Genomic DNA, 21,986 nt, shown 5'->3' with positions numbered 1-21,986 from the left:
CAGAGGAGGGGGGGTTGATTTCTGGAAATATCTAGGATAAGTGAGGTAGAGAGGTGGAGTTTAATTAGTGTGATCTGTGTGTGTGTGAGAGAGAGAGAGAGACAGAGAGAGAGAGGCAGAGGGAGGGAGGGAATGAGACTGTGTGAATGAGAACTTATCAATATGTGAGTGAGTGTGTGAGAGAGTGGGAGACAGAGAATTTGGCCGTGTAGGTCTGTGAGTAAAAGAGGGTTGGGGCTTATCTTTGGTGTGTATGTTTGTGTCAGAGAAGGGGGGAGGGGAGATGGAAGTGTGGTCCTTCTGAATTTCAAAGAGGCGATTTGGGAGTCTGAAGGTGTCCTCTCTGCCAAGTCTGGAGCAGACCCCAGGGGCTTCCAGTGACAGCTGCTGAGCTGCTCCCTCCTGCATGTAAAGTGGCAGTGCCAGGCCCACTGGCGAGGCGCCTCAGCCCTCCTGCCACCTTGCGCTGTTGGGCCTCACTGAACACGGAGTTTGGCCTGTCACCGCCACCCCCATCCCAGCAGGTGGCAGAGGCTTCGAGAAGAGCCACCCTGGACAGGCAGGTGACAGCTTGTCACGACCGGCTCTCCCACTCAGCCAAGTGAGCAGGAGATGCTGACCTCTGAGGCAGAACAAAAGGGAGGCCAAAGTCAGGGGAGCAGATGGACAGGCGCTTTCCTCCTGGGAATTTTAAACTTTCCTCCCAGCTTTGCAAACATTGCATCATCAGCGTTGCCTTCGGATGCTCAGAAGTAATTATGGGGACGATTATTTAACTTGTCTTCAATTATGTGAAAGGAAATCTGTTAATTTAGAGGATGATGACCAGCCCCATGTGTGGTGTTGCAGCAGGCAGGGTTTCCACTAGTGAGTAGGGTCCTCCTGCCAGGGAAGAGAAGTCTGGACCAGAAGTCCCAAAGCCAAGGCATTCATGTGACTACAGAGTACTGTAAGAGTTCCTGGCTCTTGCCAGAGCAGGCATGAGGAAGGGCACAGAGGAGTGGTTGGCTGCGTTGGATTGGAAGGAACATGACAGAACAGGAATTCTCACGGGGGTGAAGAACAGATGAGGCCCAGGGAAAGAATCTGCATCCAGGTGGGCAAAGAGGGGCTGACACTGAGCTTGAAGAGACACTGTCCCCAGCACAGAGTTGCCCTATGGCACCAGATGGCTGCTTCCCCAGGGATACTGGGGGCTCAGGTCTGCATTCTGCAGGGACCAGGACTCCCCAGAGTTGCCACAGAGGGTCACTGTTGGGGCATGGGCGGGGTGGGGAGAAGAGGAGAGGCGGGGGAGGCACCTCACCACATCAGGGCTCTGAGCTCCCTAAACGACTTCATACGCCGACCTTGAATTGTTGTGTTGTCAAGAAATTCTTGCAAAGTTTGAAATCTACTGCCTCAGAATAATCATGCCCTGACTTAGGTATAAGACTCATTATAAAGATTGTGTGTGTGTGTAATTCAATAAAGTAAGAGAATATATCTGGCAGCGAATTAATTCTAACACCACCATCTTCAGGGTCACCTGCTGATAACCCACAACCACAGCAGGTATGAGGCCAACATGTGGAAAGTCTGTACAGGGGTGCTTTAGTCCCTTAGCCTCAGCCAGGATACAACAATATGTTTGCAGCACCCACTCTGCCCAGCATTCTGCTGGGGACAGGACAACAATGAGACTCAGCCCCACTCTCATAGAGCAATGGATGCCTCCAGTGCCACCTAGCCAGCTCACTGTCTTACCCCAGTGAGATTAGATAAGCACAGCTCATAGCTTTGGTTCTAGAACTCCCCCAATTGTGGAGTTTTCCAGGCCAAAGTCTGAGCATAGGACTGATTCTCCTTGCTAGTTACCAATCCTAGAGATGGCCATAAGGGTAACACTTCTGTGTGTCTGGGCATTGTTATAGAACTTTTCTCTGCCATCTTGTGTGAGACAAGTCTCAGTGGGGATATAACATGAATCTAGATACTCATGAACACTGAGTATGGTGATCATGGACTTGTTCATCAAATATTGGAATCATGCTGCATGAGGAATCCCCTTGAAGTGATAGGTTTGTGACCAAGAGCATCATGCAATGGCTCTGAATGTCATAATGCCCACTCACTAATAGGTTTATAATATATAAAACATATTGGGGTTGCTGTGAAGATCTGACGTGATATATATATCTAAACCACCCAGTATACTATCGTTGCCATTAAATAAGTATTTTTTGAGAGTTATATGTTGGATTGTGTCCTCCAAAAGACATGTTCAAGTTCTAATCTCCTGTACTAATGAGTATGACCTTATTTGGAAATTTGGTCTTTGAAGATATAACCAGATAAGAGAAGGTCCTAGTGGATTAGGGTGGGTCCTAAGTCCAATGACTGATGCCCATGTAGGAAGGCCATGTGAAGACACAGAGACACATAGGAGAGAAGAACATATGAAGACAGAGGCAGAGATTGGAAAGATGCACAGACAAGCCGAGGATTGCCAACAACAGATTCTTCCTAGAGCCTTAGGAGGAAGCATGAGCCAGACAAAACATTGATTTTGGGTTTCTAGCCTCCAGAACTGTAAGAGAATAAATTCCCCTTGTTTAAAGTCACTCAGTTTGTGGTACTTTGGTAAAGTAGCCCTAGGAAACTAACACATTGAGTGTACACAATTTTATCAGGCACTAGTTTAAAAATACTGCTGTTAAATTCCCAGGTGGCAGGTCCACCGTGGGCTGTAATTAGGAGGCAGTGGGATTTGGGAGTGAGAGATTCCTCTAACATTCAGATTGAAGCCCAGCAGATAAACCCAGGGCCCTCTGTATTCCTCAGTGCTGTTGCTCAGACCCAGGCCAGCCTAGCCCTTGAAGGACTGTGCTGCCCAGCAATGCAAGTGCTGTGCAGTGACAATTACAAGGGCCAGCACCATCACACTTTCACTGATGAACTGAGGACCACAGGCAGAAGGCAGCTCTGATGAGGATGCTGGAGCCACCACCAATACTCCTCTTCACTGGAGATCCCTGACATGCCTGAGGGAGAACCCACCCTTACACTTCCAGCTGAGTCCCAGACAGGGTAGACACTCCAGGTCTAGGTAGCTCCATCTTAATCGACAACACTGGCTGAAGGTAATGTTAATACCCCTCTTCTCGGTACCCCGGAAAGCCTAGCCTGGTGTTCTCAAGCTTTGCTGCCCATTGGAATCACCCTAGGAAGTTGTGGCTTTATTATTTTTTTAATGCCAATGGGCATTCTACTTTATTCAGAATCTCTAGGAGTGGTGCCCAAGCATTGGTAGGTTTAACATGCTTTAGGTGATTCTAATATGCAACCACTGGCCTGCAGCAGTGGTTCTTAAATTTGAGTGTGCATCAGAATCTCCTGGAAGGCCTGTTAAAACACACATCTCAGGGCCCTGACCCAGACTTTCAAATTTACTAGTTCTGGGATAGGATTTGAGAATTTACACTTCTAACAAATTTCTAGGGTGGTTCCTACACTTTGAGAACCATTGGTACAGATCAACCCTGCATAAGTCATGGATTGCATGAGGTCTCATTTTAAATACCAGCTCTGGTCACTGTTAGTGGCTGGGTTGAGAAGGATTCTGAGGGCTCATCTAGGCTCAGCAAGGAAGAGTACCATGACTGATGAGCCATGTCTGTGATGGGTGAGGGAATGGGTGGCCGTATATATGGCCACCATACTGCACTAAATGTCAAAAGATCTTAAAATGATGGGGCGACAAAAGGCAGCAAGATAGCTTCACCAAAGTTTCCATCAAGTATATCTGTGGCCTAAGGAAAATGAAGGGCAAATCGAGGTGAAGTTCACATTGCATAGAAAGTGTCTTTCTGCAGTGGAAGGTTGGACACTCCCCTTGGAGCAATGACCATCCTGACCGTGTGGTTGCCCAGCCTTGGCCGAGGCATCTGCCGAGAGAGGGTCTCTGTGCAGCCCTTTGTAGACAGTTCAGGCACAGATGGTCCTGCCCTCAGGCTGCATCCATGGGACATGTCCTCCTCCTGTTTCCCAGTCACTGTCCCTGGCCTGAACCAAGAGGTCTAATGTGGTTCTAAGTGTTAAATTAGGAAGGTATTTTTGAATAAATGTCTCTTTTTAAAAGCACTCTGAAAGTACACTGAGCCGTTTTCTCCAACCTCATCAACAAAGTGATTTTTTTCAGATAAGACCTGTATCAGCCAAGAAGGAAAAGAACTTTCTGCCTAAAAGGTTATCTTTCTCTGAGTTACCAGCTTCTAACAGCCAGTGGAAATGGCTTCAGGCTGCTAAATTGCAACTGAGTCCATATAATAAAGAGGCTGTTCCTAGTTCCCCAGGATGCCAGGAATTTGCATGAAAACAGTCTCTCCATCTTCTGAGAGAGTTCATCTGGCCCTGCTGCTTCTTTCTTTCCAGAAGCCACAATCTTGACGGTGACACTGTAATTTATTACCACGCTAAGGATTATGATGCAACATACAGAGAATTAGAACTTTAGGTGGGAAACAGGCTGCAGGAACAGGTGAGCTTCTGGGGAGGATGGTCTTATTTGTCATGCAAATAGCACACGTAACAGAGAGAAGACAACCCGAAAAGACACACTGCGTTGTCTGCAGACAAAACTGTTTCTAAATAGAATGTTTTTCAAAGCTTTTCTTGAAGCATTAGCTGCTCTCCAAAATGAATGACACAATGTATTTCATACGAGTAATAAAATATGTGATTTGAATAACTACAAACGGCGAGATTTACAGTCAGTAGGGTCCTTGCTGCCTCTCCCCTGAGCTTTGCGAGCGCTGAAACCCTTCTGCGAGATGCTGCAAAAGGTAATTGCATCCCAAACATCATTTTCCAGCAGCTAGAGAAAGGCCTATTTGGACATAAATTAACTAAAAATATGCAGATAATAGTGTGTGTTTCCTGTGGGAAGAACAGAATGGCCGCTTGGTGATGTTTCCCAGATGGAAAAAAAAATCCTGTTCAACCAAACAGACGTTGTTTCTCTGTACTACACAGTCAGGGCAAACAGCTGTCTTTTCCTACCCACCCCCCAGATAGCCCCCGATGGCTGAGATGTGGGCATCATTATTATTATTTTTATCACCCAGCACTTCTTGAGTTTATAATTAAAAAGAAACAGTGGAGAGATAAGGGCTAAATAATTCACTGGCTGCCTTCATTCATTTGAAAGTAGGCGGTGGGTACCCTCTCTGGGCCAGGCCAGGGTCAGCAGAGGGAAAGGGAACAGTACCGCTTCTGCCCTGAGGAGGGCACCAGCCAGGCACTCCTGCAGCCATGAGCAGATCAACCAGGCGCAGGCTTAGTCTCTCCTGGTACCATCCCCCAGGCTTGGGCCTTGTTCTCAGTGCCCCTGGGAAGTCTCTCTGGAGAGAGTGGTTGGATTAACTGGTCCTATGGGCTTTAGATTCTCTGCATGTGCCTTCCCAGATGGTGGACTACTGGTAACCGAGGGAGGGAGCCAGTACCTACCAAGGACCTGGTGAGCAAGGATGTGTCTACCCAGCTGATGAGTCAAAAATTCCCCCTGCCTCCGAGCTGGAGCCTCAGGGCCCTTTGGATGACAAGGTGGCAGGGAGAACCAGGGAGCAGGGGATGGGCAGGGTTGAGGAGGAGGCTAGCCAGTCACCCTGCTGTCTACCCTCAGCTTCCTGGGCCATGTCCAGTGTATATGGGTTGCTTCTCTGTCCTTGGCAAGAATTGCGCTTTTTCCTGGAGCCCCTCATCCCCACTGCTTCTCTGCTGCCTACCCCCAGCCCCAGGCCCACCCTAACACACCACAATTCTCCTCTCCTTTTTCAGCCAGTCCATTTGCCTTGCCAGGGACACCTGGGCTCTCCCACGAGTCCCCATGTCTCCGTGGCTCCTCTCTCTGTCAACAGGCTGTGATGGCCCTCCTGCCTTTGCCCCATGTGTCACCCCCTGACCTCAGGCACCGGCACTATTCTGTGGTTCCATTCCCGCTCCTGTGCCCGGGACCCTGGGCCTTCCTGCACTCTGAGGCACGGCTGCACCGCCCACCGCAACCGGCTGCCAGGGGCTCCCACAGGAGCAGCGAGGTGCAGGGTGGATGCGCTGTCTGCAGACGGGGACTGGCCTCTGTGCAGCCATCTTGGAGACCTCTGTCCAGCTCTGTGGGAGGCCCATGGGGTTTACTCCATTGTCCTTGCTGAGTCCACTAGGGCCTTCCATTTTTTTCCCTTCTCTTCATGCAATGTGAGCATCTGACAGACTGTCCACGGCACCCCGTTTTACTCTGTATACCAGGTACACTCCTTATTCGCAGTGTGATTTTCGGTGCCTTACCCATGCCCACCAGCCATGCGTCTAGTCTCCCTCCCTGCCCCCCCAAGAGCTATTTTAAAATAATCAGTCATGTTAAGTAGCATAAGCTCTCGCGGCCTCCTGAACTGCACTGCCTTCTTGGCACGGCTTCTCCCTCCAACAATCCCGGCTGTTATAACCAAGTCACTTAACCACTCTGTCTTACCATCTCCACCTGCCAATATGGATAATAATGCTTAATTATCTCAGAGGGTCGTACGAGGAGCTGTTAGCTACCGCCTGCGGAGCGCGAGCTGTGCGGGTGAGGCTGTGCCACCTGCCTCCCTGCGTGAGCCCGTTCTCGGGGCCCCTGTCTTCCTCTGGTGGTGGTGAGGGATGGCTAGGGAGAGGCAGAGCCAGCCCCAAAGGCCATTCAGGGAGGCCAGCTTCCTCCTGGGTACCTTCCCCATCAGTTATGTGTCTCGGCAAGGAGAGGAGGGCGCTGTGAGTCCACACCTGACGAAAGGCACAAGGGGCACCCGAAACCCATCTGTCCTCCAGTTCCACATCTCATGCTGCCTTTTCTTCAGAGTGGATAACAAGAAAGAAGAAGGAAAGATAAATGGAGATAAATGTCCCTGTGTATGGAGGGCAGGTGGTATCTGTTCTCTCCCAAAGAGAAAAAAAAGGATTGGCTTCTGTTTTATTTTCAGAGCATGGAGCCCCAAACTCTCCTCCAAGGATGCCATCCCACCTGTGCTGTCATCACCCTGAGACTGTCCAAGTCCCAGTGAGCTTCGGGATACAAAAGATCGTGTGAGTCTACCACATTTTTGATGTTTGGGGAACATCTGTTCAGAGAGAAGAATATTAAGGTGTTCCTCAAAGTGAAGTGGGAAAAGACATTTCTTTCTTTCTTTTAAAATAAAGCATTAATGAGCAGAGTGCACAGGCTGGGAATAAGTTGAGGACTGATGGTCCCCTTCGTGACGGAGGGATGGACCATGGGGAAGTCTCCCAAACTGTGACAGGAGTATAAATTGGTAAAAGGTTTTGGGAAATGAACTTTTTCTATCAAAATTTAAAATATGCAATTCTGAACATCACCATGAGGGGCAGAGGAACATCATGTGCCTCCAGATGTGATCTCTGAGAAGGCCACACCGTCATTTGTGCAATGCATAATGCATAACCCGAGTCTAATCATGAAGAGATAGAAGACAAACCCCAAATGAAGAAGATTCTATTAAAAAAATAGGGACGATATTCTTTTAAAATGTCAATATCATAAACAACAAAGAAAGGGTGTGAAAATGTTCCAGATTAAAAAACACTAAACTGACATGACAATGAAATGCAATATCTGATCTTAGACTGGATCCTGTAACAAAAGCAAAAAGTGCTGAAAAGGACATTTTTGGGTCAATTAACAAAATTAGGGTACAGACAGTACATTAGATCAAAGTATTTTATCCATGTTAAATTGCTGAAGTTGGTAACTGTACTATAGCTTTGTAAGAGAATATTCCTATTCTCAGGAAATAAGGAAGTGCACTCTCGGTTTGTGGAGATAAAGAGCCATGATGTATGCAGCGTATTCCAAGTGTTTAGAAAAAAACATTTTAGAGATGGGAAGCAGGCAAATAATAAAGAAATGGGGTAAAATGACAACAATAGGTGAAGAATCTGGGCAGAGGTCATATGTATATGGGTGTTGTTTGTATTGTTCTTATTTTTGGAACTTTTCTTAAGTTTGAAATTATTAAAAAAAAATTTAATGTGCAAATTCTTTGACCCAACAATTTCCCTTCTTGAAATTTATTTTGCAGAAATATCTATACAAGTGTGCAGAGATATCTATAGGAGAATATTCATGGAAGCATTGTTTGAAATAATACAACATCAGAAGCCACCTAGACGGCCATCCCAAAGGAGCTTGTTAAACGGTTTCTACAGTTCATTCATCCAAAGGATGCCTGAGAAAGAGCCTGAGAAACCTCCAGGGGCAGCAGCAAAAGATCTCCAAAGGTATGAAGTAAGGGACTAAGAGGGGAAAAGGTCATATTCATGATACATCGTGAACTAGCAAAGCAAGTCAAATAGATCAATATGTATAGTATGAAACCATTTTTGAGACCACAAAAAATATATAGATAAACACACACACAAACACACTCAAATTGGGAAGGAACACACCAAACTATTAATGATAGTGACTTCTGGGAATTGGGAAGAGGAAGACAGTTTCACTTTTTACTTTAAACACATTTTTATTTTTTGATATTTTTCAACATTGCTTTTATAAATAAAACTATAGTAACATTTTTTTAAATATGGCATTCAAGAACCTTCCTTAGGTCCCTTTCTTCAGATAGGCTGACCCTCCAAGTTGGATCAATAAGCCCCCTTCTCTCTGCCTGCCCTGGGATCAGTCCTCTCTCAGGTGTGGGGGGAGAGAGTGGGGAATTGTGATGGCCAAAGTCTGATGAAAGGGGCTGATGATAACAGCTACCTAAGAGCCACAGGGAAAGGGTCAAGTCCAGGGTTGGAAGAGTGGAAACTGAAGGGTGTCTTCTTCCCACTCTGAAGAACCCAGCTGCTTTGGGACAGCCATTGCTCCCTGGGCACACGGGCTCCTGCTCCATTTTACACTGACCATTCTACTTGGTAGATCCCAGGTCTCCAGGGACATGTTTGTCACTCATTAATTAATTTCTTAATTCACTCCACAAGCATTTACTGAGCAGCATATGAAAGCTCAGGATACTGTGATAAAAGAAGAAGCCAGGCCAGCTGCTGGGAGAAAAGGATGCATGGCTGGGTAAGAACAGGAGGAGTGGGCAGCGAAGAGCAACTGAGTGGTCTGGAGGAGGGCACTGAGGTGAAACCAGGTGGAGGTGGTAAAAGCAGCAGTAAGAACACAGTGGAGGCTGGACCATGGGCTGAGCTGCCTGTGGTTGTTCCCAATCTCTCATGCTTTTGGCCTCAGATTCCAGTGGCCAGCCTAGGCCTGCACTACAGAACCCTTGCGTGGAGTATCTGGGAGCCAGCTCGATTTAGACTTCAGCCATGCTGCTTGTATCTTACCTCTTCTTTCCTTGCTGACTGACCTCTCTATTTTCTTATCTACGTTAGGATTTATAGTACATTTTCTCATTCCTTAGAAAACCAGATCCTGGAGTTCCTCTCACATTCCCAGACCTAAGTTCGCCCACCCTAGAGGGTCTAGACCCCTGCTCTTTACCTCCCTGCCTGTCCTTCTTGGGCCCATAGGAGCCCAGGGATGGGTCTGCCATATGATTGTCCCAAAGGCAGTTGAGTTCTTCACAGCAGGAAGAGGAGATCCCTCAGTTTCTACTCCTCCATCCCTGGACTTGACCCTTTCCCTGTGGCTCTTAGTGGCTGTTAACACAAGCCCCACTCACTAGACTTGGGGCCTTCCTAATCTTGCTACAGCCTTGAAGCTCTGCCTAGAACTGTGGGGCCTCCATTCCAGAATTTTCTGGAATCATGAGAGTCATGGTAGCACCTCCTGAGGAAGTCCAAAGACTTCCTGTTTTCAGAGAGTTCAAAATTCATTTTATCTGGGGCTGGTGAACTGTGAGCCCCGCAAAACAATTCCCATTTCCTTCATAGCCATGGTCTACCAAGGCCTACGAACCCATATTCATGTTCTGTAGGAACCCAAATGGCTCAGGAGGTAATCCTCAACCACAAGTCAAGAGAAGCCCAGGTAAGTTCCCAAGATCTCTGGCCTCTACACATGATAAGCAGAAGCCTTCCCATCTGGCCTTGTTGATGCTGGAGGTCCTACAGCCTATAGGAACATTTTAGTATCTCCCAAGGTCTATAAGACTTTTACCTTTCTGGGCTATCCAGGGGTATTTTACCACCTGTGACAAATGATGGGTGAGATGAGGACAGGTGGAAAGCAGGGCATCCTCGCTCTGGAGCAAAGAAGGCATGTAGGCAGAGAAGCAAGAATTAAAGAGCCAACATATTTGTGGGGCAGAGAGGAGCTTGTCTACTTCTCCCCATCCTACTCTCCTCTCCCCTCAAGTAAATGACAGACTGTTTACAACAAAGGTGTGCGCAGAGTGTAGAGTGATGGAATAAGACCAGATCTGAAAAGCCATAGCCTTACAGGGTTTGGCAACCGGGGAACAGATGAGAATCTTAATGTTTTGGCCAAAGGTTATTCGAAAACTTCTCAGGCAAAAATCACAGAGAATGTGATCTTCAGAATGTTATTAGGTTGAGTTTCCAAGCAGGACAAAGGAACATTTGACTGGATTATAGAACTACCATCCAAAATATCCCCTTGTCAATGACAAGTGCTAACACAGTGGCTAGAGGTGGAAAATATCATTTTGCAGCCATGATAATAAAGACTATTTCAGATAAGAATCATCAACAGATGCTAAAACTAGCATGGAAATTTTGATGAAGAGCAGAATATTTGCATAGTCAGTCCTCCCACAGACTATTTATCAATTACAAGAGAAAAACATATGTAATATTTACTATATGTAACTATTCATTGGAGAAATTGGACAAAATCTTGACCAGGTGATCAAAATTAATAGCACCAATGAGGGGCACATGGACATCATATGTCTTGAGATATGATACCCTAGGAAGGATGCAACATTACTTATGTGGGATATCACCAAGAATACAGAACAGAAATCTAATTCTGAAGAATACCAGAAAAGCCCAAATTGAAGAATGTTCTACTAATGCATAAAAAACGACTATATCCTTTAAAAAAAGTCAATGTAATAAAAGTCAAAGAAAGACACTGGAAATGTTCCAGATTGAGGGAAACTGAAGAGACGTGACAACTCACTGCAAGAGCTGACCCTAGACTGCAGGTCCTGGGAGGCATTCCCTTCTAGTAGAGATTGGTTTCCACAAAATTAAAATCTTTTGAAATTTTGTCCAAATAAAAAGTTTTAAAAAATCTTCTTTTGAATTGATTAGGTATCTAAAGGAATTCTCTGACAAACAATAGTGTTTCCTTTTGAAGTTGTTCTTACAGAGAAGTGATCAGGAGAGCCCTAAGCATTTCCGTCATGGCTTCAGATGTAGACAGTAAACCAAATGTAATACGGACAATACCCTAGCTTTGAAGCTCTAAAATGTAATTACATTTCCCTGTAATCTTCTTTAAAGACCAACATTGGCATGGTCTGTAGAGTCTCTCCTAGGCCTGGAAAAAGTATGACCACATAAAATGACCTATTATTGTGACACTTGATGGCCCATATTTTTCAAATACTGTACTTGGAGTGGCAAAACCTTTGTTGGAAAGGAAACCTTGTAAAAGCTCAATCTCTCAAACCCATCGAAGAGGAGCTGTGGTTGAAGCAGGATGGCAGCCTGGACCCAGCTGGGTCTCCCATCACACAAGAGGGGGCCCTGTCCCAACTCCTGTAAACTCTAGGACAAGAGAGAGAAGCACTGACCACATGCCAAAGGAGGCATCCTAGAGACTCACATACAAGGTTTTCTTTGGTTGACCTATACGTTCTAACATAATTGTTTTAATTTTGATATTATTGAAAACTCTAAAAACTTTCCGTCTCAGATGTTAGGCCTATTGATGGTTCAATGACTTATTATGCCTAAGTGGAGCATATGCTTCCTGAAGGTGATTGAATAGACTCTAATTTCCCAATACAGGCATTTCTGCTATAACGTCGTACACAAATTTCTAAAAAACCTCATATTCTGAAAAATCCCACAATAAAATAACAGAGAGAGCCTATGGAAAAAAAATTACATTGGGAGAAGAACACTCAAAATGTAACAAAAACACAACAATCCTAGTAAAAATAGTAGTGCAGGTAAATGACAACCTAGTTCGCACCAGCATATCAGCCAGTCAATCCTTTGCAGCCTAAATCCTGGATTTTGTGTTTCCTCTCAGGGGATGCAGGTCCTGGGGGGCATTCACATCTCATAGAGATCAGTTTCCTCAAAATTAAAAATCTGATCAGCAGTGTTGTCTCCAAATTAAAATTTAACACAAAGGAAGACGTTTGCACAGTTTCCTTATCTTTATGCTCCGCTTCACCAGATAACAGAGTGGAAAACACAGTAGTTCTGGAAACCACGAAACCAGCCACTGTTTGCACTAAAGAAAGGCCTTTCTGTCAATGTCCAACTTTTTTCTTCAGGCCCTCTTATTATGCTGAGGCTGTCTCTTTAATTGTAAGAAAACTTACCCTGACTGCTTCAAGACACAAATCTCCTGGGAAAAGATCACATGAGAACCACAGCACTTCTGCCTATCCTGACATCATTTCCCCATTTACTGATCATGTATTGAGTGGGTTTACACTGAAGAGACAGGCACTGTAACACAGCAGGGTCCATCTCCACTCTCATTTTTACCAGGCACCTCAGAGGAGGCGAGAGCAAATGGACATTTATCAAGCATCCACTGGGCGACAGCTGCCCTGCTGGGCGCTTTATATATTCACCCAATTTTCACAATACGAAGAGGTAGGGTCTTATTCCTATTTTACAGATCACAAACTGAGGCTCACAAAGTAAATTCTTCATGGGTTACATACTGTGTTAGTGGCAGAACCATGGTGTAGATCTCTGTCTCACTGCCATCAACTTTGTGCTCTTTACATTACATTGGTTAGATTTTCATATTAGAATCCCACCACTTGCGTATTAACTGAAAGCAACAAGTCCCATTCGTTGCTAATTAGAATTTAGCATGCCGTGTATTGTTGGAACAGAGTTCTCCTCCAAAATCAGGTGAAAGTATTTTACCAAGATCCAGAATAATTTATTGTATTTCATCAGCTTTTATGGTAAGTTTTATTTTGTTACATTTTTATAGGACTTGGAAAGTTTATTAAAGCACTTTCGAAACAGTATATTTTCCTTTGACCTTTACAATAATCATGTGATATAGGTCAAGTATAATATATTATTCCCATTCGAAAGATAATGGAACAGAGTCTCAGAGAGGTAAAGTAACTTACTCCAAGTTAATAATTGGCAGAGCCAGGATTCAAACCATGGTTTTTGGCTCAAAATTCAGCCTTGTCTTAAAGCTGCTGAGACCACCTTCAGAATTACCTACTGTGAGGTCTTGTGCGTTGAACTTGTGTGTCTGTCATCAGACCTATTGGACCGAATTATGCTCCATGAGTTGAAATGTGATGAAAACATTGAAAAATAAAGCAAGAAAAAAAATGAGTTTAGGGTGTTTTTTACTGAAGATAATGACTACTGGTAGGAGAACAAGTATCAAAAGCCAATACAAATAAACAACCAAAAAGCCTGAATAATAGGTTTTAAACTATGTGTCTTATTGACTTACTAAAATAATTATCTAATACTGAGAACTACTATAGAATACTGGTAACTATTTTAGGATAATAGAACCATAGCATGTGCGATGGTAATTTGGGAGGAACATGAACTATCTTGAAGTGATACTAAGGGATCCGCCCCTTCCTCTGCCCAGACCTCTGCATCCCCTCACCCCATACCCCCTACCCCCTACCCCCAACTCTAGCATTTCCTTGCCAAACCTTTACCCTTTTAACTTCTCAGGGTAGAATGTCTAACTAAAAACCATTTCATACCATTTTATTGGTGATGTTGGTTTAAAAGCACATGAATTCACACCGCTTGGCAATTTGGGCTGGGGTCGCCCTGGATTTCCTGCCATCTTCTGTGATCCCTGGACCAGGGAAATTCCGTTCCAAAGGAGAAGTTTTCAAAAATGGTGGGGGCTAAAGTCAGGTCCCCATAGCTACTCCTGGCTAAGTCATAGGCCAGAGTCCTAGGGAATGTGCCCAAAGCATTCACCTCTAACAGTCATGAAGTAAGAGAAAGTGCATGGACAACGCGGGTTCTTTGTCCCACCTGACATGGAGTAGGAAAATGTGAGGCTGCTGGGTCAGTCCGGGCACAACTGGGTTGTGGCTTTGCATTTTAATAGAAAATTCTCAGCCTATTCGTGAATAGAAGGTCAGCTTTGCTCTTGTCACCTGGGTCCCCTCCCCGCCCCTCTCCCCACTGCTTAGCTCCTTGGCCACAAGAGAATAAAGGAAGGAAGACCTGACAGGTCACTTTGAAAAGATAGTCATTGCTGACCAAGAAAAAAAATATCCGCCTCCCACAAAGGAGAGAGCTAGCCATGAGGGGAGGCAAGCAGCTTGTAACTCACAAGCCGAATCTGCGAACTTTGAACTTTTCTTTACGCCTTTTTTTCGTTTTTTCTTTTTATCAAACACTCAGATGGCATGTAGTCTCTAAGTGAGCAATATTGGTGGAAGTCTACATGGACCTTTTCACTGAGAATCTTGTCTTCCTGTTTCTTACTCTCTGGCTTTCTCACAGGGAAACAGTTTACTTGAATGCTTTTGTGGGAGGATTAAAATAAAATCTTCACCTCTGCAGCCTATTCCCCCTGCAGCTGGAGAATCTGCAGAGCTGCTGCAGCACTGGCCTTTGATCAGCTCTCCTCCTGCTCTTTCCCTTCCTCACTCAGCTCTCTCTCCTCCTCTCCCCCTTATTTTCCGACTCACTCTTTCCTGTTCCTCTGGATCTATAAACTGTGCTGGCAGAGAGTTTCTTGGCCGCCTTCAGATTTTCGAATTCAGCTTTCCCAGAGGAAGTGTAATATGGCCAGCCTCGACAGGGCTGGTTTTGAGCTGCTGGGGTCTTTAGAAAATCACTCTTGCTCCCACGTGCTCTCAGAGGGCTGGATTGAAGGGCCTGGTTTCCCTTTCTTGGATAAACACCTTGCCTTCCAGAGATTCGCTGGACCCACAGGCCTCTTTTTGTGAGGAGGCTATGCCTTGTGACTGGCTCATGGGCCAACCCCGTGAGGTCCTGGAGGCCCTATTAGGCTGGGTGCATGGGACAAGTACCTCCACCCTCCGTAGAACTTCTCTAACAATGTATAGAACTCCTGCAGAACTAGAGGGGGATTTGCAAAGACTCCCAGAATCTCAAGGCTGGTCAGGGCTTTACAAACCTGAGCAGTCCCTTTTACTTAACCTCTTGTGCTCATCGCTCTTTGAAAGCAAAGCTCCTGCAAAGATGCACTGCCACCCCAGTGAACTCAGCAAACCAGGATTAGAATGTTATTGGGTTTTTTTTTTTTTACCTTCTTAAATCTCACGCAGTCAGGTTTCCCTGAGTCCTGGGTAAATTCCGGATGTGCATCCAAGACCTTCCATGTTGTTTCCCACCCTTCATCCTTTATAGTCTGACTGCCCACCCACTGCACACCAGTCCAGTGATGGTGGGGCAGTTGGTCTCTTAGGATTTGTATGAATTTGCTAGGGCTGCAGTAACACAGTACCATAAACTGGGTGGCTCAAGACAACAGAAGCATATTGTCTCACAGTTCTGGAGGATGGAAGTCTGAAATCAAGGTGTTGGCAGGGCCATGCTCCCTCTGAAATTGCTAGGGGCAAGTCCCTCCTTGCTTCTTCCAGCTTCTGGTGTTTGCTGGTGATCCTTGATGTTCCTTGACTTGTAGACGCATCAATCCAATCCCTGCCTCTGTCATCACGTGGCCACCCTCTCCCAATGGGTGTCTGTCTAAATTTCCCCCTTCTTATGAGGACATTAGTGATTAGTTTTAGGGTCCACTCTTATCCAATATGATCTCATCTTAACTTGATTACATCAAATTAAAGACCCTATTTCCAAATAAGATCACATTTCACAGGTACAGGGCTTAGGACTTAGATAGAATCTTTCCTAGAGGGACACAATTCAACTGAAAACAGGGCCCTTCCAGGGCTAACACACCATGATTTTACTGGTCTGCATGCCCTCTGCCCAATACCAGCCAAATCAACCTGTTCTCTACCCAGTGGGCACAGCACGTACTTTCTGGCCTCTCCTGTTCTGATCAGACTGTTACCATTGTCTAGAAAACCCTCATCCTCTGAGCCCTCATAGCCTTATCCATTTACCCATCCACCCCTCCATTCATCCTAGAAATAGTCACTGAGGATCTTTCATGCACCCAGTGTTACCACTCAGTTCATATCTAACTCATCTGGAAATCTATTCCATCCCCCACCCCTTTTCTCACTTCAGCTGAAAACAATCTCTCTTTTCTCTAAGTTATGGCCCCAAACTTTCATTTATTAAGCGCCCAATCAGTAAAATAAGCCTATTCCTTAGTGAATGATTTACAGATACTACTGCCAATCAACATATTAAATATAAATAAAGTTTAATTTCCTCCTCTAGCAGAGGTCCTTGCCTTTTACAGGAAATCAATGATCCTTGATTGATGGGTTCATTGACTTCTTGACTGACTCTCGTCAGGACCTCAGCTGAGAAGGTGAAATCTGGCTGGCCACCCTCTACAAGGAGTGCTCCAACAGGGCCTGCACAGCTCCCCCTCGCTCTCTTCACAGGGCTCCCAGCGCAGTCCCTGAACACTGGCGTCTGGGGTCTTATTTCTGGTTCTTCCTTGCCTCCTATGCCCCTGGAGTTCATAGGTTGGAGCAAAGCTGCTGTGGGCCCAATGGGGCTGCTCACATGGTCCCTACACCTTGATGCTGCCTCACCTCAGCCTGCCATTTCTCCCAACATCCCCTTTGGCTTTTTCTATTTTCTTTTTTTTAAAGATTGGCACCTGAGCTAACATCTGTTGCCAATCTTTTTTTTCTTTTCTTCTTCTTCTTCTTCTTCTCCCCAAAGGCCCCCAGTACATAGTTGTATATTCTAGTTGTGAGTGCCTCTGATCGTGCTATGTGGGATGCTGCCTCAGCATGGCCTGATGAGTGGTGCCATGTCCGCACCCAGGATCTGAACCAGCGAAATCCTAGGCTGCCGAAGCCAAGTGTGCGAACTTAACCACTCGGCCACGGGGCCGGCCCCTCTTTGGCTTTTTCTATGGGACAGCTGCTTCTCCCCGTCTTTACTTGATCACAAGCCCCCCAACACCTTTGTCTCCCCACACCCTGTGCTCACTGGTGAAGCAGGGTCTGTGTTTTGCTTTGGTCTGTTTCCCACGAGGCACTGGCCAAGCTCTTCCCCTAATTATCTCCTTTCCACCTTGAGTTTCAGCCCAGATGTTCCTTCCTCAGGGTCCTGTGATACACAATTGTAATCACATAGTTCAGTGCATAATTAGTTGTCTAATGTCCATCTTTTTTTGCTAGGAAGGAAATGCAAGGAGCTCAGGAACCGTCCATTTTGTTAACTGCTGTGCTTTGTACACACTAGGTGCCTCATGTGCTGGTTGGGAGAAGAGCTCGCAGAGGCATTGCCTGGCCCACATCCAGGTGGCTGGCCCACCTCCGTGATGACAGGCACGATGACAGGCACGTGAAGAGGAGGCCCATACGCCAGGCTCAGAGTAGAGAGATGTGCTTTCTGGGAAACGCCATCTGAGCCTCGCTCCGGTCCCCAGCGCATGAGCTGGCTCAGGCTCTGCGATCCCATCCTCATCTCACTCACGCTAATAATACACTGGCCTTACTAATAATAATTATGCTGAGTCTTTTTCTAAAGGGCATTTCAGTCGGGGCCTGATATCCCTAACTGAGCATCTGGTGACAAAGTGACCCAGGGAGAGATATCGGAGGAAGGAGGAGGCAGACGTGCCTGAAGAAGAATTATCTGAGTGGCGGAGCATGGGTAGAGTGGCATTTGAATTATTCCTCCCTCAGCTTAATTAATGCTACTGGAGAATTTCCAGGGGACCGGGACTCGGTTTTATTCTGGCTGCAATTAAAGGGTCTCCCCCTCTTTTCCTTGCTTGTCTTCATTCCTCTTCACTTTCCCACCCACCCAAGAGAGAGCCTGTTACCCAAGCTCCATGATTGAAAGAAGAGCGAGGAATCATAATTTGACAATGGCCTCATGAGGGAAGGCATGGATTAGAAAGGGAGGAGAAGTATGATTTAAATGGACAAACCGCCAGGAACTGTGGGGAGAAGTAAAACTGGATCTGGGGTCGCTGGCTGGAAAGCCAACAAACCTTTCTCCTTCTGAGGGACTAAGGTCCTCTGAGCCCAAACCTGGCAGGCAGAGGGCTCCATCCGCTTAGCAGCAAATTCTTGCAAAGTGCAGATCGGGGTGCTTTTTCCTGAAGCCTTGCAAGAAGGATTATCTTTGAGATAATTTTCTGCTTTCTTTGCACCTTTTAAGTATTAAGTACATTACAATAAAAAAAATCTAAAACAGAGTCCTATAGCAGCCAAACTCACTTCTCAGTGATAATGAAAGAAAAAAGCCTGGCCATTACCCTGTACTGATTCAGAAAGTTTGTGTGTGTGTGTGTCTGGTAGCCCCAGGTATGTGTGCGTACTTCTCTGTGTGTCTCTGACTGTGCTTTTTATGTGTGTCTACTGCACTAAATACCTGTGTGTGCTTGCTGTGTGTGTGTTGCTGATGGGAGCCACTCACCACAGGCTTTGGGAAAAGTTCACAGAGCCTCTTTGTCCTCACCACAGGGTCCCCTAACCATAGTGTCACCCACGAGGGCTGTGCATAGCATTGCTGGCCCCGGTGGAACTGAAAGTCTGGGCAGCCCTCAGACCCCTGCTGTTTCAGGGAACAGTGATTGCAGGTCTGCCACTCTTCTGGGATGCGTCAAAGCAGATGGAGTCCCGACTGTTCGCGGCACCCACTTCTCCCGCACAGGTCGGGCTCGGGGCCCGGCATGGGGAAGGAGGAGCATCCTTAAGGCTGAAGCTTTGATCCCTTGATCTTTCCTCTGTGGATCTCCTCTTTGAAAGACTCTCAAGCAGGTTCCCTGGAGAGAAAAAGACTCTCCCTCCCAGACGTGGGTGACCCGCTCAGGCGCCCTGATCTACCTTCTTAGCTTGAGCGCCTGTTTACTTATAAGAGATGGGGGATAAACAAATGCAACGCCAGAAACCCTCTTGGAGTTCAACCCCAGTTTACCCCGCAGCTGGCTCACTGGTAACCGTGACAATGAAAGTGACTGAGGCGTTAATGTCTATGCTTTTGCTGCTATGGCACAGAATCTCAAGCCTGAGGGTGATCATCGATCTGTCCCTAACTCCTTAATACCAATCGCAGGATTTCCAGGGCTGATTTAATCAGCTTTTGCTTTTGTTCTTTTGGGTTTTTTCCCAAAAGAGCTGATGGATGGGGAAGGGATTCAGACTCTGGGAAATGGGTTATGAGGGGCAAAGTGGCAGGATCAGAAGGAGGGTCCCAGGACCTGGATGCAGATGCTAGTTTGGGGCTCTGTGGTGGGGACAGCAGCTGGCAGTGTCCCTCCTCCTGAGACAGAGGGAAAATGGGCCGGAGGCACAGGGGCTCCGGACCTCGCAAAGACCTGGTGTGCAGGAGTGGCCCCCGGACCTTCTCACTCCCCTGGGCTTACGGAGGGAGGAGGAGTTCTAGTGAGACTGAAAATACTTTTTCTTTTCCAGCCTGACAGATGGGGACTCTGTGTCAGACTAACTTTGATTTTTGAAAAATAAGGTAATTGATACTTCTCCCAATGCCAGTTTGGGCAGTAAATTTACACTCCCTAAAATAGTTTCAATGCAGTGGTTCTCCAAGTGTGGTCCCAGACCAACGTCATCAGCATTATCTGGGTACTTGTGTGAAATGCACATTCCTGGGCCCACCTCAGCCATACAGATCAGGAACTCTGTGCTTTAACAAGCCCTCCCAGGGGGTCTGGCACACAGTGGAGTGTGAGAACCATGGTTTCAATGGACACAATAATCTTAGTTGCCTTTCCCCTGCTCTCTCCTGAGACGTTTTCTTCAAAATTCTTCCATGGTGATCCTGTCAAAAATACCCTCAATTTTCCTTTGTGACTATCAGCTTTGCCTGGGCTTCTGGAGGCTCTCTGCTCTATTGTTTTCTGCTTTGGAGTGACTAGGAATAGGGAAAGTTATAAGATCCTTTTTGCCAGTTAGCCTTGAAAATGTACCCCTGAGCGTGTCTTGTGCTGGGCTGTGGGCTCTGAGAGGTGGGTGAGCACTTGTGCAGCATCCACAGCCATCACATAAGCTGTGACCGGAGCAGGACTTGGACTGGGGGTTGCTTCTAGTTTATCACATGGGGTCTTACAAATTCCCACAAATCCCATTTCATGGATGAGGAGACTTCAGGTCAAATCTATAGAGCATAGTTTGAATCCGAGTCCTGTATTCTTCCCACCACGTCAAAGAACTATTTTGCCACACCAGATGGGGAGAGAATTCTAGAGAGGGTCTTTTCTCCACCTTCCCAGGTGGGAAGACAGGGCTCAAATGGGCAGCATCGTATCATGGAATGAAGGTCAATTTTTTTTGTGAAAGGAAAGGCGCTCCAGATATCAGCGTGGAATCGATCGTGGCTAGAATTCTTGCTCTCTCCTGGAAACACGGTGAGGATGGAGGCCACAGCTGGGACAACAATTCAGAGGAATAATGGGGGAGGATGGGACTAGGGTCATGCATCCATGGTGACCTGGGATGGCTGAAATTCATCACAGGGGAGTAAGGGCCTCTGCAGAGCCTGTGAGGGGCAGGCCTGACGCCCCCAGCAGGATGAGCCATGGGGTCAGGTACCCACAGAGATTGCCCTCGGGGAGAGGCTGTCCCTAGTCCCACAGGGAGGATGGACCCTCCATGCCCAGGGTCCCAGAGCAGTGCAGGAAATGAGTCTGACGTAGATGGGGAGGATTCTAGAGGAAGTGGAACAGCTGAGCCGTCCCCGAGCCGGTCCAGGCAGTCCGTGTGGGAAATGAGGGGCAGAAGAGGCAGCGCAGCATGTGAGGAAGAACTGGCACGGGAATGAAGATCAAGAAAGGACAAGGGCACAGCTGGCAAATCGCCTGAGAAGATGGTTCCTGCCTCCCACCAGGAGGGGCCGATGCCCCGGAAACAGCTCTGTTTGAAGTTCACAGAGGGGGACAGAGCAGGGCAGAGAACGTCAGCAGACCTTAGAAGAGAGACAGCAAGGAGGAGGAGGAACTGATGGGCTGGGAAGGAGGTGAGTCTCAGAAGCCCAGAAAGCCAGGGTGTGGGAGGAGCTGGGGCCTGAGACAAGAGGACACCACCGCAGGAGGAGCAAAGGAGAAGGGGCTGAGGGAGATCAGAGGCACCTTGAAGACGGAGTGCAGTTCATTTAAAACAGGGAGGCCTGCAGAGAGCGGGGCTGCGGGAAGGCAGAGCAAGGCCAGAGACTTCTTAGAGAGACAGCCTGGGGCTCTGGAGGATGGGAACGTTGACACTACTTTAGCAGAAGGAACGTGGCTGAATACTAAGAAGGGAAGATTTTGCTCACAAAGGGACTGGATGTGGCCTTTTCTTACTGATCAGAAGAGCAAGCAATCCACGCTGGAGTAGAGCTTTTGACTTAACCAGCAGAAAGCTGCCATCCAGAGATTTATGGAATTCTACTGGGGCTTTGTCCACCCGTGGGAGCGGCTATGGGTGGCAGATCAGATTTGTGAATGTGTGTTTGAGCCCATGATGCAAAGACTTAATCAAACACATGGCACCTTTCCTGGTATGTGTGTACCTCTTTTTTCTCTTGGTAACAGGAGACAGGACCAGTAATTACCAGAATGTGACCTGTGAAGTCAGACATTGAGACCTAGTCTATGACACAAGCATGGTGTTACAGACTGAATGCTCTGGTCCTCCTGAAATGTACATGTTGAAGCCCTAACCCCCAGTGTGATAGTATCCGGAGGCGGGGCCTTTGGGAGGTGATTAGGT

At 46.7% G+C, this 21,986-nt stretch overlaps 1 protein-coding gene and 1 long non-coding RNA gene across 3 annotated transcripts in view; one reads left to right on the top strand and one right to left on the bottom strand.

Moving 5' to 3' along the window:
* EPHB1 (EPH receptor B1) overlaps nt 1-21,986 on the bottom strand; it is a 417,903-nt gene that overhangs the window by 15,978 nt on the left and 379,939 nt on the right. The window lies entirely within an intron of this gene.
* Nucleotides 4,489-18,478, top strand: LOC111768420 (uncharacterized). 2 transcript variants are annotated; one of them, XR_011427366.1, is made up of 4 exons: nt 4,489-4,519; nt 6,993-7,095; nt 8,109-8,307; nt 17,515-18,478. It is a non-coding gene; the product is annotated as an uncharacterized lncRNA (long non-coding RNA). The 2 variants fall into 2 exon arrangements; XR_002800783.2 differs by having other exon boundaries at nt 4,512-4,823; nt 17,515-17,779.

The sequence above is a fragment of the Equus caballus genome, chromosome 16 (assembly GCF_041296265.1).
Source record: "Equus caballus isolate H_3958 breed thoroughbred chromosome 16, TB-T2T, whole genome shotgun sequence".
Classification (NCBI taxonomy): domain Eukaryota; kingdom Metazoa; phylum Chordata; class Mammalia; order Perissodactyla; family Equidae; genus Equus; species Equus caballus.
The sequence above is the reverse complement of the archived record's forward strand: the minus strand, read 5'-3'. Positions and strand labels throughout refer to the sequence as shown.